Below are 19,459 nucleotides of genomic sequence, written 5' to 3'. Positions count from 1 at the left end.
GGGTGCATGAGGTGCATGGTTTCAACCCCCATACCCTAGCCTCGGGCTCACTCCCCCACACTTGAGATGAACATTGTCCTCAATGTTCGTAGTGTTAGGCAGTAACAATAAAACTAGCAAGAGCATCATCAAGTAATAGGAGGTATTTAGAGGACTTCCCTGAAGATCATTCTTAAATTCTGCAATATGTTGTCGGTGGAAAACTTCTTTTGCTAGAAATCACTTGCAAACTAGAAGAGGAGATCAGTAGCTTTGTTCTAACTAAAAATAATTTAAACCAAATAATAAAAGACTACTATACACAATTCCAAACAATGTAAATAATTTAACCAGTCTGTAATACACAACAGAAACTTACAAGGCCAAGAAGTTTGAATTTTATCTAACAAAAAAAAATAAATAAATAAAAAAAAAAACAAGATCAAAAGCCAATATAAATATCTCTTGAAATCTCATATGCAAAGGATAAACAAGTGATTTACAAGATTGAAACTAGCCTAGAAGTCTAAGAGTTCTTGAAATCAGCACACTACCAAAGTTATTTGATTTTTTTTTTTTTAAAGGAAGAAAACTAAAACAAAATGCAGCAATGCAACCAAAATCTTTTTGGATGAGTGCAGGTCTGATTGATGAATGCAATTCAGATCTGAACTCATTTTGAGATTTATTTATTTATTTATTTTTATTTTTATTTTTTTTTAAACCAAAAGAAGAAGAGAAATTTGATTTGCATAAGCTACATTAAAACTGAAACTAAGGATGGAACGGTCAAGTATCAAGAGAAGAAACATGGCTCCATCAATGTAGCCCTTGATGGAGTATACACTTATTGGAATGTAGTACACACGGTTGCACACACCCATTCAGATCTGCTAGACTTTCTATTCATGCACAGCTGAAATCAGAGCTATCTAACTTGAAAAAAAATTTCAAAGATCAGCCCAGGACAATTCACAATGCCAATTTAGTAATGTTAATTGTAATACAAACCTATTCAAAACCTGCCCTGGTTCAGTCTTGCTGTAGCAGGTCTGCTATCGTAGACCTGCTATAGGTCTGAACTCTAATAGAAAAATGGTGTGGAAGTGCCACTTTGCATGAAATCTCTTGAGGCATAAAAAATTATCAGATTAAATATACTTTTCTTCAACCAAATCAGCTCAGATAGGTTGGAGTACAAGTTATTTAATACAGCAAAGTATGCCCTGTATCCTGCTCTGTTCACAACCCTAGTTCAGATCTAGGTGATTGCAGATCCAAATTTCTTCAACCATGACTATCCAATTGTTTTTGGGAGATAGCAGATTTTTTTGTAGGGTGTATTGGGGTGATGATAACCCCCAATTATCCTTTAAATTTACATCAGTTCAGGTCTGAGTTCAAGAGAACTCAGATCTGAACTGTTGCAGATCTGCTATAGCAGAACTCAGATCTGAACTCAGATCTGAGTTCTGATCCGAATCTTTGGTTTCCATGGTTCTTTCTCTCTTTTTTTTTTTCACTATCTAAATATATTTTTTTTCCTTTTTGCAATGAAAGAAAAGAATAATAAAGGGCTGAGAACAGATATATTTTTTTTTTCTGAGTATTGCAGTTCTGCTATAGCAGAGTTCAGGTCTGAACTCAAGTCTGAGTTCGGATATGAAATCTCAATTGCCTTACCTTCAGTTATTGCTACCAAATTGTTTTTGGGGAATAGCAGAAGTGCCCTAGGGTGAATTGGGGTGGTGATGACACCCAATTCCCCTCAAAATTGCATCAGTTCAGGTCTGAGTTCAGAGGAACTCAGATCTGAACTGTTGCAGATCTGCAATAGCAGAATTCAGATCTGAATTCAAATCTGAATTCTGATCCGAATTCTCAATTGCTCCTCTTGTTGTTTAAAAGATCTCCCCCTTTTTTTTTCATTTGTTTTTTTTTTTCTTTTTGTAATGAAAGAAAGAAAAAAAAAATAAAGTCTGAAACACAAGCAACTCTTTTCGGCTGAGTGCTGCAGATCTGAAATCTGCTGATCTGAGTGCCGAATGCAACTCAGATCTGCAACACTCATGTTTATGTGAATTTTTTCTTTTTTTTTTTTTCTTTTTGAAGGGAACAACACCAAGATTGAATAGAAATCAAATATGCCTTTATTAAAATGAAACTGAAATCAAAAAAAGAAAGTAATCTACTTAAGAAAGAAGAAACATAACTACAGTAGTACAGCAGTTGCAGTCCAAGCTGAAATGAAAAAGTTAGCAAATTAACCCAACTATGAATGCAATGCTGAATGAGATCAGATTAAGAATGCTCAATGTTTCCTAATATTGCTTCTATAAATCCCCGGCAACGGCGCCAAAAACTTGATGTGTGGCTCATTGTGACACTAGCAAGTGCACTAGCCGTTCAAGTAATAAAGTAGTGAGTGAAGTATCGTTCCCACGAGGATTTAGGAAACAATTACCAATACTAAATTGAACATTTCTTATCTGATCAACAAATAAATCAAAACTCTAATGAAAGATAAGAAATCCTAAATTAAAATCTATCTAAATCATTGGTCCAATTGCCTTCAATTCAGGTTAGAAGAGTAAGCAGTAAATGTCAATCTCAGAATTCAGCAATCTATCAATTTGGATCATTCGAATGAATCATGATTGAGCCTTGGTTTGGTGAAACCCCAAGGTCATGAACAGCCTCTCTCAAGTGCATGTTCATCCTATGCATGAGTGACGGTTCTTCTATCTCTAGCAAGAATCTAATCCTCATGCATGCATTTCTTCAAACACTTCTAAGGCATCAATTCAAATCTGAATTGATCACCAACTGAATTGTGCAAGTTATCTCTAACCTTGCACTCAATTCAGTTCTTGAATAGTAGATCTGAATTCCTAGAGTCTCTCTCAAGCATTCTAGGAATTCCAAGCTGTAGATTAATTCGCCCAATCTAAAAATTGCAGATCTGAATTCTCTTTCAAGCAATTCAGATCTTGCAATCTCAGATCTGAGAATTCAGATCTGAGTTTTGAAGGTTAGTTGGCCGAATTAATCTACAATCACACTCTTATTCAAGAAACTTCAAATACAATGCATGACCATTTGAATGAATCAAAAAGAATTAGATTGCTGAACTGAAATTTTACAAGCTGAAATACATCAAGGAAGAATGGAAACAAGGAGAAAGAAGAAAGAACATATAACTAAGAAACTGAATTCAAATCAAAAGAGAATGAAACTACAAATGATTTATTACAGAAGATCTTTGAATCACAAACTCTCAATTCGAACTCACCTTCTTCTTCTAGCTTGCTTGTCTTGAACTTCCTTCAGCCCTTCTTCTTCTTCTTCCTTGCGCCTAGCCTTCTTCTCTTCTCTTCTCTCAAGGTGGCCGAACCTCTAAGAGTGGGAGAGCCTTCCTCTCAAGCAATTGAACAACTTTCTCCCCTCCTAGAGGCCTCCTTATATAGTTTTTCAAGGGGGCTCTTGCCCCTTCTTGAAGCCTCTAGAATGGGGTGTATTACACCCCTCATGAACCTTCTAGAGTGCTCCCTCCTTCTCTTCAAGAAACTCCTAGAAGTTGCCGCCCCTAGCTCCCTTTGGGCTGCTATTTGGGATACAACTTAGCTTGCTTTTGATCTCATGTGGGCTACACTCTAGGCTGTTATTTGGGCTAAAAATAGGCCTTCCTTGCTGGGCCGAATTCTCCTCATAGCTAGGCTTTATTTTCTTGGGTTTTCTCAAGGAATTCACTTGCTCTTTTTGGGCCGAAGTGCTCTCTCTTGCTTCCATGACCGGGCTGGACTGAAATTGGTCTTTTTGAACCTTCTTTTCTTGCCTTTTTCCTTCCTTTTCTTGGATTGGTTATCCCTGAACTTATTCTTAGCATTAAGCTAAATTAAGGCAAAAATTAATAAAACCGGCATAAAAATCCATGCTAAAGTCCTCAAAAATTATAGATAAATTGTAAGTTCATCACAGTTTCATTTTAATAAAGGCATATTTGATTTCTATTCAATCTTGGTGTTGTTCCCTTCAAAAAGAAAAAAAAAGGAAAAAAATTCACATAAACATAAGTGTTGCAGATCTGAGTTGCATTTGGCACTCAGATCAGCAGATTTCAGATCTGCAGCACTCAGCCGAAAAGAGTTGCTTGTGTTTCAGATTTTTTTTTCTTTCTTTCATTACAAAAAAAGGACAAAAAACAAATGAAAAAAAAAAGGGGAGATCTTTTGAACAACCAGAGGAGCAATTGAGAATTCGGATCAGAACTCAGATCTGAGTTCAAATCTGAATTCTGCTACAGCAGATCTGCAACAGTTCAGATCTGAGTTCCTCTGAACTCAGACCTGAACTGATGAAATTTTGAGGGGAATTGGGTGTCATCACCACCCCAATTCACCCTAGGGCACTTCTGCTATTCCCCAAAAACAATTTGGTAGCAATAACTGAACGTAAGGCAATTGAGAATTCAGATCCAAACTCAGACTTGAGTTCAGATCTGAATTCTGCTGTTACAGATCTGCTCAGTTCAGATCTGAATTCCTCTGAACTCAGATCTGAACCGATGCAAGTTTGAGGTGAATTGGGTGCCATCACTACCCCAATCCACCCTATGATACATCCAACCTGCCTCAAGGGTGAATGGATAGCAAGGAATGAGAGAAATTCAAATCTGAAATGCAGTTGATATGATGTGAGGACTGAACTGATATAGAGCATACTATGAATTCTGGGTGGACTGAATTCTTGGCTTTACCCACTTGTAACCAAGCTACATTAGCTAAGGAGGTTTATGTTTGGATTGAATAATTGTTATGCCTCAGATATTTAAGAAAAATTAGCACTTTCCAAGTATTTCTTTTAGTATTCAGATCTGTAGCAGGGCTGCTATAGTGCAACAGTTAGCAGACCTGATTTCAGATTTCTACAAAAGTTGTATGGGCCGAATAGCTTGCAATACCAAACATTGCAGACCCAATTTTCAGGTCTTAGCAAGTGTTTGATATGCATCAGCTATACAGGTTTGAGCTTCAATTGTAGAGTTTAAAATCTTTAACCCAAGCCTAACTCAGGACTGGTTTTAGTTTATTTCAGATCCTTTTAAATTTTTTTTTTTTTCTTTCAGATCAAATCTGATTTCAGCCCTAAAGCATCACATAATTGATTCCAACCTTAATGGATGTATATTGTAGTGTATACCAATGAGTCTGTATGAGATATCCAGCTCAGATCTGAATTATTATTTATTAATTTCTCTAGACTAACAATACCAAAGACTTGTAGATCTGAACTCAGATCTAAATTGGGTCTGAATTCAGATGTTGCAATCGATGGATGTAGATAAAGGAACCTTGAATAAGATGATTGGTTTAAATCTGCTTTTAGTATAATCGGCTTCATTTATTCATGATAGGATGTAGGTTTTGTATTCCAATACTTCACTTTACAGTGTGATAGGATTAGTTATTTATTTTCTTTTGTGAATATTGGCATTTTTATTGCTTTGACTTTAACAGTTTATGACAAGTAGACCTGAACTGGAAGATATCCTTTACGACCCGGAGATTGAACAGACTCTCCGTGTCCGTTTGAGAGCTGCTAAGCAAGTCAGACAAGAAGCACAAGAAATGGCTGAACAAAGAACTATGATGGATTATGCCAAGCCCACCCTCACCGGGACTGTCTCCAGCATTATCAGGCCAACTATTGCTGCCAATAACTTCGAAATTAAACCGGCCATAATCCAAATGATACAAAATACGGTTCAGTTTTGTGGTATGGCCCATGAGGATCCGAATGCCCATATTGCTAACTTCTTGGAAATCTGTGACACCTTCAAACACAATGGGGTAAGTGATGATGCCATCCGGCTGAGGTTATTCCCATTTTCTTTGAAGGATAAAGCCAAAGCTTGGTTGAACTCATTACCGGCAGGATCTATAGCCACATGGGACGAAATGGCCAGTCGTTTTCTCTCTAAATATTTTCCCCCTTCTAAAACTGCTAAAATGAGGAATGACATCACTACTTTTTTCCAGCAAGAGGGGGAATCTCTCTATGAGTCCTAGGAACGTTACAAGGAGCTACTAAGGAGGGTTCCTCACCATGGCCTCCCCATTTGGCTGCAAGTGCAGACTTTCTATAATGGTCTTACTGACTCAAATAAGACCATATTAGATGCTGCAGCCGGAGGATCCATAAATAATAAAACTCCTGAGGTTGCCCATGCACTTATTGAGGAAATGGCAGCCAACAACTATCAATGGCATTCGGAAAGGACTCAAACTAGGAAGCAGCAAGGCTTGCATAATGTTGACACTTATACAGCACTAGCTGCACAAATAGGAGCACTCAGTAAAAAAATAGATGAAATGCAGATAGCTGCCATGCATGTGCAGCCTCTTAATTGTGAATTGTGTGGGGGAGGCCACATTAGTACAGACTGCCAAGTTGGCAATCAGTTCAGACCATCTACTGAACAAGTTGACTATGTCAGCAATTCGCAAGACAGCAGGGTTACCAGAGTCACCATACTTTTCATCCAGGATGGAGGGGACATTCAAATCAGTCCTGGCCAAATCAGCATATTTCCAAGCCGTTCCACCAGACTTATCATCAGCCTGAACCAAAATCCAATTTGGAGGAACTGATGACAAAATTTATAGCAGGTGCAGAAACTAGGTTCTAGAACCAGGAAGCCTCAATCAAAAATCTGGAAAACCAAGTGGGGCAATTGGCACAATTAATCTCTTCCAGACTGCCGGGAACTCTTCCAAGCAACACTGAAGTGAATCCACGAGAGCAGGTGCAAGCTATTACCTTAAGAAGTGGAAAAGAGTTGCCTGAGGTAGAAAAGAAGAATTGGGCTGAACCCAAGGCAGAAACAAGCCTTGGGACCAGACAACAGAAGACGGAACAACTAGAAGCACAACAAGGGATGCACCAACAACCACAAGTTCCATTCCCTAACAGGCTGAAGCAACAAAAATTGGAGAAGGAATTTGGTAAGTTTCTTGAAATATTTAAAAGTTTACATATTAATATTCCTTTTGCTGATGCTTTAGCCCAGATGCCACACTATGCAAGGTTTTTGAAGGAATTATTGGCAAACAAAAGGAAAGTGGGAGATGTGGCTACAGTTGCATTAAATGAGGAATGTTCTGCTATCCTTCTGAACAAGCTGCCTCAGAAACTCAAAGATCCAGGGAGTTTCACTATTCCTTGTACCATTGGCAGTTTAAAAATTGAAAAAGCTTTATGTGACCTGGGAGCTAGCATCAATTTAATGCCATATTCTATCTTCAAGAAATTGGGGTTGAATGAACCCCAACCCACTAGAGTGGCATTACAATTGGCTGATAGATCCATTAGACATCCTAGGGGGATCATAGAAGATGTGTTAGTTAAAGTTGACAAATTCATTTTTCCAGTTGATTTCATTGTGTTAGACATGCAAGAAGATGTGGAGGTCCCGCTTATCCTAGGGAGACCTTTCCTGGCTACCGGGAAAGCAATGATTGATGTCCAACAAGGACAACTCAGCCTTAGGATACAAGATGAGGAGATAATTTTTAAAATGTCTGATGCTATGAAACATGCACCCTCTAGTGATGATTCTTGTTTTATGATTGATGCCATTGAATTGACAATTGATGAATGCTTCCAGGTATGTAGAATAACTGATCCTCTTGAACTCTACCTCCAGCAGGGAGAACTTGAAGAAGCAGAAAATGAAAAAATAAACCTCACGATAGCATACCTGAACGATAAGCCTCACTTCAAGGGAAAGGGGTTTCTTAAATTAGAGAACTTAGGCAAATTGCCCGGACCATCAGGTAAGCCATCACCCCAAGAACCCCCCACCCTTGAACTGAAGCAATTACCATCCCATTTAGAGTATGCTTTCCTTGAGGAACCATCAGATCTCCCCGTGATAATTTCCGCAGCACTGAATCCCTTACAAAGAGAAAAATTATTAAGAGTGCTGCGGGAACACAAAATTGCTATAGCTTGGAAGGTAGAAGATATCAAAGGCATTAATCCATCAATCTGCACTCACAGAATTTTGATGGAAGAGGACAGCAAGCCTTCCGTTCAGCCCCAAAGGCGCCTGAATCCCAACATGAAAGAAGTGGTAAAGGCTGAAATAATTAAGTTGTTAGATGCTGGGATCATTTATCCTATTTCTGATAGTTCTTGGGTAAGCCCTGTGCAAGTTGTGCCCAAAAAAGGGGGTACGACTGTTGTTCCAAATGAGAAAAATGAACTCATCCCTACTAGAACCGTTACCGGATGGCGTGTGTGTATTGACTATAGAAAATTAAATGAAGCCACCCGGAAGGACCATTTCCCTCTCCCATTTATGGATCAAATGTTGGAGAGGCTAGCCGGGCATGAGTATTATTATTTCTTGGATGGATATTCAGGGTATAACCAGATACCAATTGCACCAGAAGATCAAGAAAAGACCACTTTTACTTGCCCATATGGAACCTTTGCATACCGAAGGATGCCCTTTGGGTTATGCAATGCCCCAGCAACCTTTCAGCGATGTATGATGTCTATATTTTCTGATATGGTTGAAAAATTTATTGAGATCTTCATGGATGATTTTTCAGTTTTTGGCTCTTCATTTGATGCATGTTTGAATAATCTGGAACAGGTGCTTACTAGATGTAAAGAAACACATCTTGTGTTAAATTGGGAGAAATGTCATTTTATGGTGCAAGAAGGCATAGTGCTTGGACACAAGATCTCTCAAAGAGGTATAGAAGTCGACAAGGCCAAGGTGGAGGCAATTGAAAAATTACCAACCCCAACATCTGTTCGTTCTTTGAGAAGTTTCTTAGGACATGTCAGATTCTATAGAAGATTTATTAAAGATTTCTCAAAAATTTCCAAGCCATTATCTACCTTGCTTCAAAAAGAAGTGCCTTTTGAATTTTCAACTGAATGTCTTCATGCTTTCAACATCTTGAAAGACAAAATTGATCCATGCACCTATCATGGTAGCACCAGATTGGACCCTCCCATTTGAATTGATGTGTGATGCGAGTGATTTTGCTATAGGAGCTGTCTTAGGACAAAGAATGAACAAACATTTTCAGCCAATTTACTATGCTAGCAGAACCTTGACTGGACCCCAACTCAGTTACACCACCACAGAAAAGGAGCTGTTAGCAGTAATATTTGCACTTGATAAGTTTCGTTCATATCTGATATTATCCAAGGTTGTTGTCCACACAGATCACTCGGCATTAAGGCACTTGCTTACCAAGCAAAACTCAAAACCAAGACTGATCAGGTGGATCCTTTTATTGCAAGAGTTTGACATTGAGATTAGAGACCTGAAGGGTGCTGCAAACCTGGCTGCTGACCATCTCTCCCGGTTGGACACGGTAAGCTCAAAAGAGGAGATAACCAACAACATTCGAGAAGAATTTCCAGATGAGAAGTTGTACTCAATACAGAAATACTCATATCCTTGGTATGCTGATTTTGCTAATTATCTAGCTGCACAAGTCCTTCCTCCTAACCTTTCATATCAACAGAAAAAAAAATTCTTTTTTGATGTAAAATACTATCTGTGGAAGGAACCCTTTTTGTATAAATTGTGTGCAGATAAGATCATAAGGAGATGTGTCCCCGAGGAGGAGATGGAGTCGGTACTCGAATTTTGCCATGATAAAGAAGCAGGAGGTCATTTTGGAGCTAGTCGCACTGCAGCCAAGGTTTTGCAATCAGGTTTTTATTGGCCCACACTCTTCAAAGATGCCCATCGGTATGTGTCCACATGTGACAAATGCCAAAGATCGGGAAACATTTCCCGACGGAATGAAATGCCCCTTTCCAATATTTTAATCTGTGAAATCTTTGATGTTTGGGGTATAGATTTCATGGGACCTTTCCCGAATTCTTTTGGGAATAAGTACATCCTCGTTGTAGTTGACTATGTATCCAAATGGGTAGAAGCCATGGCTTTACCCACAAATGACTCAAGAAGGGTAGTACACTTCCTAAAGAAGCTATTCTCCCGATTTGGCACTCCGCGAGCTATAATTAGTGATAGGGGAACTCACTTCTGCAATAGCCAATTTGAGAGGTTAATGCAGAAATATGGAATTACACATAAATTAGCTACCCCTTATCACCCTCAAACCAGTGGCCAAGTGGAGTTGGCTAACAGGGAACTCAAAAGAATTCTGGAAAAGACCGTAGCATCCGCCAGAAAAGATTGGTCCATCAAATTAGATGATGCATTATGGGCATACAGAACTGCATTTAAGACACCTATTGGCATGTCCCCCTACAGATTGGTCTTTGGTAAAGCATGCCATTTACCAGTTGAATTGGAACACAAGGCCTATTGGGCTCTTAAATTCTTAAATTTTGACATTCAGGCCACATGGGCTAAAAGGCGGTTGCAATTGAATGAATTGGATGAATTCAGACTTACCACCTATGAGAATGCCAAAGTTTATAAAGAAAGAATAAAAAACTGGCATGATAAGAACTTGCTGAGATGGGACTTTTATGTAGGCCAACAGGTATTGTTATATAATTCCCGTCTCCGCTTGTTTCTAGGTAAGCTGAGATCCAGGTGGTCTGGACCCTTTACCATTTCACAGGTTTTTCCCCATGGGGCTATAGAACTCACCCACCCGGTTCAGGGCACGTTTAAAGTAAATGGTCAGCGCCTGAAACCATATTTAATGGGCAGTACTGTACCCCCTCCATTCACTGTTTATCTAGATAACCAATAATCTCTTATGCTTGCTCATGAACAAGTTAAGGAATCTTTTTGTCATTTATCTTTTTAGAATATTAGTTAGTAAAATAAAGATCTTTTTCTCAAAATTCCAATTCTTTAAGGACTCAATTCATCATTTTCTTTTCTTCAGTTTGCTCTAGCAAGTGTGACTCCCTAACACTACGAACATTGAGGACAATGTTCATCTTAGGTGTGGGGGAGTGAGACCGAGGCTAGGGTATGGGGGTTGAAACCATGCACCTCATTCACCACAACACACATATGCAGGCAATGACATAACCAAAAAAGACTGGAACCCCTCAAGTTCATTACTATTTATTTGATGATTTTTTTAGAAGGAATTCAATGAGTTGAGGGAGACTGATGTACTTGTTAAGTTTTTATTCTTGTGAATGACCCAATTTGATTTATGCATGAGAAAAGGGGAGCTGAATATGCTTTTCAGCATGACTAGCCCTAACTTCCTTCATGTGTATGGAAGCCCTTGATTTCATTGTTAATGGTCAAGAGAGCTAGTGCACATCTGAAGTGCTAATTCTTGAGGTTCAATAATTGCAAAGAATGACAAAAGCCCAAATTGACTCCGCTATTTTAAGTTGAATAGTAAAACTAGCAGCTCAGAACATGAGTCCTACCTCAAGTAAGTGACCAGTGTGAGATGGAGCATAAGATGCACTCACACCAAAAAAAAAAAAAAAAAAAAAAAAAAAAAAAAGAGAAAAGAAAAGAGAGAGAAAAGTGTGTGAGATGGAGCATAAAATGCACTCACACCGAAAAAAAAAAAAAAAAAAAAAAAGGGTGAGATGGAGCATAAGATGCACTCACCCTTAGAAATAAGTAATTGTGGTGACAACCGAGGTTCAAAGCGGCACTCTAAAGTTGAACTCTCATTGAGATTTAGTTACAGATGTGAAACTTAGTGAAATTTGAATATTAACCTTGACAATTAAGGAGCTGATTTATATATGAATTAGGAGTGAAGGCTAGACTATGATGAAATTCATATTCTCCTTTCCTCGGATCTGATACATATCTTAAATGGTAATTTACAAGAATAAGAGTTGAGCACTTACAAAAGTTCCCCGACTACTCAATGCATTTCTATCTTAAAAAAGTTCACCAGGTAAATGGTGAGAACAGAAGGGGGGAATGTTAAGTTTATGGCTGATGTCTTTGCTTGAGGACAAGCAAAAGCTTAAGTGTGGGGGTATTTGATGAACCTACAATTTATCTATATTTTTTGAGGTTTTTGCATGAAATTTTATGATGGTTTAATTAGATTTTGCCCTATTTTAGCTTAATTGCAAGAAAGATTTCAGGGGGAGCCAAATCAACAAAAAGAAGGCAAAAGCAAGAAAAGAAAGCCCAAAATTTATCAAGTTCAGCCCGGCCCAGCCATGAGAGCAAGAGAATTTCATTCGGCCCAAGAAGAGCAAGTGAAACTCTTTGGAAAATCCAAGGGAAGAAGCCTAGCAAGAAGGAAATTTTGGCCCAGCCCATTTTTAGCCCAAATAACAGCCTAGAGTGTAGCCCACTTGAGCTCAAAAGCAAGCTAAGTTGTAGCCCAAATATCAGCCCAAAGGGAGCTAGGGGCGGCAACTCCTAGAAGTTTCTTGAAGAGAAGGAGGGAGCACTCTAGAAGGTTCATGAGGGGTGTAATACACCCCATTCTAGAGGCTTCAAGAAGGGGCAAGAGCCCCTTTGAAAAACTATATAAGGAAGCCTCTAGGAGGGGAGAAAGTTGTTCAATTGCTTGAGATAAAGGCTCTCCCACTCTTAGAGGTTCGGCCACCTTGAGAGAAGAGAAGAGAAGAAGGCTAGGCGCAAGGAAGAAGAAGAAGAAGGGCTGAAGGAAGTTCAAGACAAGCAAGCTAGAAGAAGAAGGTGAGTTCGAATTGAGGGATTGTGATTCAAAGATTTTTTGTAATAAATCATTTGTAGTTTCATTCTCTTTTGATTTGAATTCAGTTTCTTAGTTATATGTTCTTTCTTCTTTCTCCTTGTTTCTATTCTTCCTTGATGTATTTCAGCTTGTAAAATTTCAGTTTAGCAATCTAATTCTTTTTTATTCATTCAAATGGTCATGCATTGTATTTGAAGTTTCTTGAATAAGGGTGTGATTGCAGATCAATTCGGCCAACTAACCTTCAAAACTCAGATCTGAATTCTCAGATCTGAGATTGCAAGATCTGAATTTTTTGAAAGAGAATTCAGATCTGCAAATTTCAGATTGGGCGAATTAATCTACAGCTTGGAATTCCTAAAGTGCTTGAGAGAGACTCTAAGAATTCAGATCTACTATTCAAGAACTGAATTGAGTGCAAGGTTAGACATAACTTGCACAATTCAGTTGGTGATCAATTCAGATTTGAATTGATGCCTTAGAAGTGTTTGAAGAAATGCATGCATGGGGATTAGATTCTTGCTAGAGATAGAAGAACCGTCACTCATGCATAGGATGAACATGCACTTGAGAGAGGCTGTTCATGACCTTGGGGTTTCACCAAACCAAGGCTCAATCATGATTCATTTGAATGATCCAAATTGATAGATTGCTGAATTCTGAGATTGACATTTACTGCTTACTCTTCTAACCTGAATTGAAGGCAATTGGACCAATGATTTAGATAGATTTTAATTTAGAATTTCTTAGCTTTCATTAGAGTTTTGATTTATTTGTTGATCAGATAAGAAGTGCTCAATTTAGTATTGGTAATTGTTTCCTAAATCCTCGTGGGAACGATACTTCACTCTCTACTTTATTACTTGAACGGCTAGTGCACTTGCTAGTGTCACAATGAGCAACACATCAGATGTAATCGGATTCTAAGAACTGGGCGTTTCGACTGCAGAACACTTTCTGCTCACTCGGGTCATAGAATAGATAACCCACCGAATCCTTTGCGTAGCCTATAAACAGGCAACGACTGGTTTTAGATTCTAACTTGTCCGCACATGTTCTTTTAACGTGTGCAGGACAACCCCAAATCTTCAAGTGTCTTACAATAGGCTTCCTTCCGGTCCAAAGTTCATATGGAGTTTTCGGAACTGATTTGGTTGGAACCCGATTCAGCACGTAGATAGCAGTCTCTAATGCGTATCCCCAAAAGGATGTGGGTAATTGTGAGCGTACAAAAAGTGACCGGACCATGTCCAACAAGGTCCTATTCCTCCTCTCTGAAACACCGTTGAGTTGAGGTGTAGCAGGAGAAGCTAATTGTGACACTATCCCATTGGCCTTTAAGTAGTCCCTGAATTCGTCAGAGAGATACTCGCCACCTCGATCTGATCAAAGGGCCTTAATTTCTCTCCCTAACTATTTCTCGACTTCCTGTCTGAACTCTTTGAACTTTTCAAATGATTCAGACTTATGTCCCATTAGGTACACGTAACCATATCGTGAAAAATCATCTGTAAAGGTGTTGAATTTCACGTGTTGATTCCGTGTCCTAACACTCAGGGGACCACATACATCAGTATGTATTAGGTCAAGTGTGCCTTCAGATCTTTCAGGCTTACCGTCAAATGGTCACTTAGACATCTTACCTGGAAGGCAAGGTTCACAAGTGGGAAGATTTTCTACAGTTAGAAAATCCAAAGGACCATCCTTTACCAGCCTTGTGATTCGGTCAATACCGATATGGCCAAGTCGGTAATGCCAGAGGCACGTGGGACTTACTGTATCACGATTCCTTTTCTTGGGATTTTTGACTGACGTAGTTTCGGTTAAGTTAGTTTCCAGAGAAGGATGTAGAACATAGAGACCGTTCTCTAGTTCCCCGCATGCGATGAATTTATTATTCCGTTTAACAGTAATCATATTACTAAAATAAACAGTATATCCATCAGCACACAGTTTTGGAACAGAAATTAAATTTCTTCTCAAGTTCTGTACATAAAGACAATCTTTAAGTACAAGCATTCCTTCTTTAAAAACTAATTCTACGGTTCCTATTGCCGCTGCTGCAACACTTGCAGTTGTTCCCAAGAATAATGTCACTTCACCTTCACTCAACCTTCTGCTAACTTTGAACCCCTGCAGTGAGTTACACGCATGAGTTGAAGCCCCGGAGTCAACACACCAGGACACAGAAGTAACTAACATGTTAGTTTCTATGACACAAGTTTCGATGTTACCTCTCTTAGATTCCAGGTAGGCAGGACAACTCCTCTTCCAGTGGCCGGTCTGCTTGCAGAAGTGACAGACATCAGATGCCTTGTTCTTCTTCTGCTTCTAAGGTTTGGTAGTTTTCTTCTAGGGCTTCTTTGCCTTTCTCTTTTTCTTGCCCGATTTGTTAGTTTCAGCAAGCATAACCACAGGCTCATCCTTCTTAAGTAGATCCCCGGCTCTCTGCAACATATTGCTGAGTTCCTGAACGCTGACATTCAGCTTATTCATATTGTAGTTCATTGTGAACGCATTGAAGGAAGAGGGCAAAGAATTGAGGATGGCATCCATTAACGAACGCATTCAAGTTCGTTAATGTAACCCATCATCCGAAGACAATGGTCATGAACTTTCTGCCCTTTGGTCATCTGCGCGATCATGAACAATTTCAGGACCTTCTATCTAGTAGAACGGTTCTACTCTTCATACATTGTTCTTAGACTGTCCAATATGTCCTTGGCTAGTTCGATCTGATCGAACTGCCTCTGTATTGAGTTGTCTAATGAGGCAACGACAAAGCAGCGGGCTAGGGAGTTCCTATCCTCCCACTCTTGGTAGTCCCTTCTACGGGCCTCAGAAGCCCTATCACCCGGACGTTCCGGGGCAGGATTTTTCACTACCTTTTCTAACTTTTCGGAAGTTAGGACCAGCATAAGATTTCTGTACTAGTCGGCATAGTTTGGGCCCTTAAGCTTGTTATCGTCTAGAAGTTTTGCAAATTGACCATTTGCCATTTTCTGATAAAATAGCAAAATCATTAGTCCACAACCTTAGTTTGATTCATGTTACCTACATAGATATGGCTTTTAATCTATGTTCCATTCCCATTTGTTCATCTCTGAGATTTCCCACCTTTCTCAGTGACGGAGACGACGAAATGTCTCTGGAAATGTGGGAAATCACATGGAGTGCGTGAATCCAACTGTTTCAGCTGCATAACCTCACCACCTTTCTGTGACGGATCATATCCACTCATCAAATGAGTTTCCCTTTGGCCTCTGTCAGACAAGGTTCAGAGCTGTTTTCAGGTAAACCTTTCTGTCCAGTGAGTGCTTACCCATCATATTCAGGTTACGCCAAGGTACCGTGAGAGAGTTCCCATTTTCTGGTGAAGCCCCTCCCACATCGGTCTATGACGCCCCTATCATCTTATGAAACACTCTAATAGATCCAACAGCAAATGGATAGCCCAATTTTATGGTGCGTTTCCTCATTACTGAAGGACCCATCATTGTGCTAATGACGGAAGGCCTTTAGAGAGTCCATCATATGGGTCTCCCTATCACATGCATTCATATTTGCTGGAGGGAACAAAATTACGCCCTAGTTTTAATTTAGTTCAAACCAGAGTGGCTCTCACTAACTTTCATAAAGTCAGATTTCTGGTGGGCCTTAATCGGCTAGGGGTTCCGTACGCATCCCTTTTCAGGGTTATGGGGCCCACCAAGCAAAGAGGGGTCATCCAATGACATTGAAGGACACTATGGCAATGATGTGCATTCAGCCATGGTGTGCGCAAGAGCCACTAACGAGTCTTTATGGGCCAAGTACTTATGGCCCATGGTCGCAGCACATCAAACATCCAAACATCACATGTAAAGGAGGAATTCGTCCAATCAATTAACTGCTGTAAAGCCCATTGAATAGCCCATTGAAAATCTAAGTCAGTAACAATTGATGACTACTAGGTGTATGGGCTGAATCGCAGATAGCAGTTCGGCCCATACAGCTTATCTCATAGTAATGGGCCTTTTGCAGTTTTAACCCTTTAAAATTGGGCTTTACAGGTGGGCCGAATTAATCCCTGTAATTGAACATCAGATTTGGAACAGCAAGTGTGAGAAATACAGACTGAAAAGCTGTCCCTATCGAACCCCAGATTCGGTCCAAACAGTTTTGGTCCAATCTAGTCCGAGAGGATCCAAAACTGATTTTCAATTCAAGAATTAATTCATGAAATATTTGAAATTAATAATCTTGATTTCAAACAATCACAAATCAAACTATGGACTATTCGCACCACCTGCAAAACAGAGGTTAATCACAAGGGTTGCAGTTTCACAAACTGCAAATCGCAGAAAGCGATTTCTCCAACTGCAAATCTCCAGCACCGCCTTCTTCTTCCTTCTTCTTTAAACAAGAAAAAAAACAGAAATCCTATTTCTATTAATTACATTCTTGATCAAATCCTATACATTCAGTCTAAAAATAAAAAAAAATATTTACAAACCGAATATAATTAAATAGAATGAAAAAAGGGTGCGCAGACTATCTGCGCCAAATCTGCACTGTGATCTCCAGGTTCGAACAGTCCATTAAATCAAAATAAATAAAGAACAATTCTAAATAAATTTTAGACTTAATAAAATTAATTTCAGATCACTCGCCCTTAACAAGAAACAGTTTCTTGAAAAAGAAAACAATCTGCGCAAAACTTGAAAGAACACCTTCTATCCATCTGCGCAGGGTCAGATCTGATTTTCTTTTGGTTCAAGGTTCGAACCTGTGGCTCTGATACCACTGAAAGAATGGCAGGATCCATCTAATGGACGCCATAAAGGTTGCGGAATGGGTGGGCGAATTTCAAAAATTTCCTACCTTCTCGCAACTCGGAATCATATTCCCTAAATTTAGAATACAATATTCAAGGATCCTGTTTAAACCATAATCAAACCAGATCTGTACCAAAAGATAAATGGGAGGAATATACCTGATCCGGACAAGCAGTATCTCCCAATGTTGGTGTTCACGCCCAAAGAATGCTCCAAGATCCGTTCCTGCTGAAGATGACATAGTTGTGGATGGAACAGAACCAGCAGGGTGCGTCCTACACACTGGATCCTTCACAAGAATCCTCTGCAAGTACTAAACACTGAATCTTTTTCAGTCTTTCTTGCAAGACTGATGTCAAGAACAGATTTCTTGACTTTCTTTTCTGCAAAGATCTAATCTTGCAATGGCAGATGGCGGCGGCAGGAGGAGATCTCCAAAAATGAAAAAGGCTGAACTGCTTTTTCTCTTTTTCTGGATAGTATGAGATCTGATCTCAATTCGCATGAGATATCCTATCTTGTGATTTTTTCTTGGTTTGAAATCTCCTCCTTTCTTCTTGATTAAGAAACCTCCTTATTAGGAGTTATCCCAATCCAAATCAGTATTTGGATAGGGGATAATCTTAATCCTTTCTGCAGATAGAGTTAGCTTACTCCTGATCTTATCAGGAGGTTACCAGATTCAAATCTAATTAGAATTTGGTCTCTGAGAGTGGATAAGGCTAAAGGCCCAATCCTTTTACTAACTTTAATCTCAAATTCGCCCTTGGATGGGTGATCATATCAGCCCACCTTGAAATGGGCTTTTGGCCCATTAAGTGTTCAGTGTCTAATTACTTTCCAATCTGCTGCCCAGTTGGGCTTCTTTGTATGGCGTGGGACCCAAGCATTGATCTACCCAGGTTTTGATCCCCGCTAAGGATCTTACTGAATGGCATATCAAAGGCAGCCTGATCCAACACCTAGTGAAATGTCATAATCGAATCTAGGGGTCAGGTGTAACTTTCCAGTTTTTCCCATCTATCTCCAAGGTCCCGGGCAATACTGGAAATCTAGTCTGGTTCAAGGATTCATGTAATCCCATACTGCATGTGCCTCGGGTCTTACCCTGGTGGCTGAGACAGGCCATCCCAACACTTGGTGGCACATCAGCATCAGCCTTGGCAGGATAAATCTCCCCAGACTTATCCAACGGCTGTGAACATTTAAAACTAACATGAGTCTCTATAAATGTCCAGTTTTAGGGTTTTACACAGAATTAAACCAAACAATATGAATCAAACATGCACTTTATTTATTTCCACTAAATAACAAAAGTACATAAAATCAGATTGAAGCTAAGGGCATACAAAACTGTCTAACAGTTTGGAAGGCTAAATGAATAAATAACCTTAAATGTGCCTTAAGCCCATTTCGAATTGGGCTAATTTGATTAGTCACTTAAGGGGCGAATTCTGAGATGGATCAGCTAATAGGATTGGGCCTAGACCCTATCCACTTCGAGAGTCCAAGATCTAAATGAGATTTAGATTTGGAAACCTCCTAATTCAATTAGGAGATGGCTGATCTAATCTACTGATAAGATATGGGTTATCCCTTATCATTTGAAGGGATTTCTAATCCAAATATGACTTGGGTTAGCAACTCCTAATGGGATTAGGAGTTGATCCCTTTAAGTCTTTAAAAGGAAGAGGGGGCGGCAGCCTTTAGACATGCAATGCAATCCAGAGATCCTTGTCTTCAGAGCTGAGATTACTAGAAGAGAGAATTCTGCACCTTGCAAATACTCTCATGTCGCTGCCTTCCTGCAGCCGCCGTCTACAGCAGTTCGATCTCCAGTTCTTGGGAAAAATCAAGATTTGATCTTGATACCAATCTTTTGGAGAAAAGATTGGTGGGAGTTCTATTAACAAGCCGTCCAATTGATTCTTGCGAAGGGTCAAGTTGTTTTGGAAGAACATTGTTGATTCTGCTCCACCCTACACTGTG

General features: G+C 39.4%; 1 non-coding gene across 1 annotated transcript; it reads right to left on the bottom strand.

Annotated features, from left to right (window-relative positions):
- Positions 1-5,984: 5,984 nt before the first annotated feature.
- Positions 5,985-6,091, bottom strand: LOC148846208 (small nucleolar RNA R71). The gene has a single exon (XR_016102689.1). It is a non-coding gene; the product is annotated as a small nucleolar RNA R71 (small nucleolar RNA).
- Between the last annotated feature and the right edge of the window lie 13,368 nt (positions 6,092-19,459).

This window comes from Nelumbo lutea, chromosome 7 (genome assembly GCF_056320005.1).
Source record: "Nelumbo lutea isolate HS-2025 chromosome 7, American lotus-T2T, whole genome shotgun sequence".
Taxonomy (NCBI): domain Eukaryota; kingdom Viridiplantae; phylum Streptophyta; class Magnoliopsida; order Proteales; family Nelumbonaceae; genus Nelumbo; species Nelumbo lutea.
The sequence above is the reverse complement of the archived record's forward strand: the minus strand, read 5'-3'. Positions and strand labels throughout refer to the sequence as shown.